Source organism: Penaeus monodon, chromosome 23 (assembly GCF_015228065.2).
Source record: "Penaeus monodon isolate SGIC_2016 chromosome 23, NSTDA_Pmon_1, whole genome shotgun sequence".
Taxonomy (NCBI): Eukaryota; Metazoa; Arthropoda; class Malacostraca; order Decapoda; family Penaeidae; genus Penaeus; species Penaeus monodon.
The window spans coordinates 21851983-21852255 of NC_051408.1; the positions used below are offsets into that span (position 1 = coordinate 21851983).

A 273-nucleotide genomic window follows, 5' to 3' on the forward strand; every position below is an offset into this window, starting at 1 on the left:
TAAAGACGGGACATTTATTTTTAACTATATAAAATACAGATGAGCACAAGATGCATAAAATACATACATCGTCAGCATTTATTTTTTGAGCTGCTTGGTTGGTGTTTTCGTAAAATTGTATCCGTTTTCATGCAGGATATGAGGAGAGAGCTTCTTACTCTGATTACAGTAACGACATACATTTTTTGTTATTTTATCTTCTTTATATGAGCATGTTTATTAACTTTGTCCACTTTACAAAATATTTCTTAAATTTTACAATATTCATTGCTA

At 28.9% G+C, this 273-nt stretch overlaps 1 protein-coding gene across 1 annotated transcript in view; it reads right to left on the minus strand.

Moving 5' to 3' along the window:
* LOC119587891 (beta-1,3-galactosyltransferase 2-like) overlaps positions 1-273 on the minus strand; it is a 16071-nt gene that overhangs the window by 3944 nt on the left and 11854 nt on the right. The window lies entirely within an intron of this gene.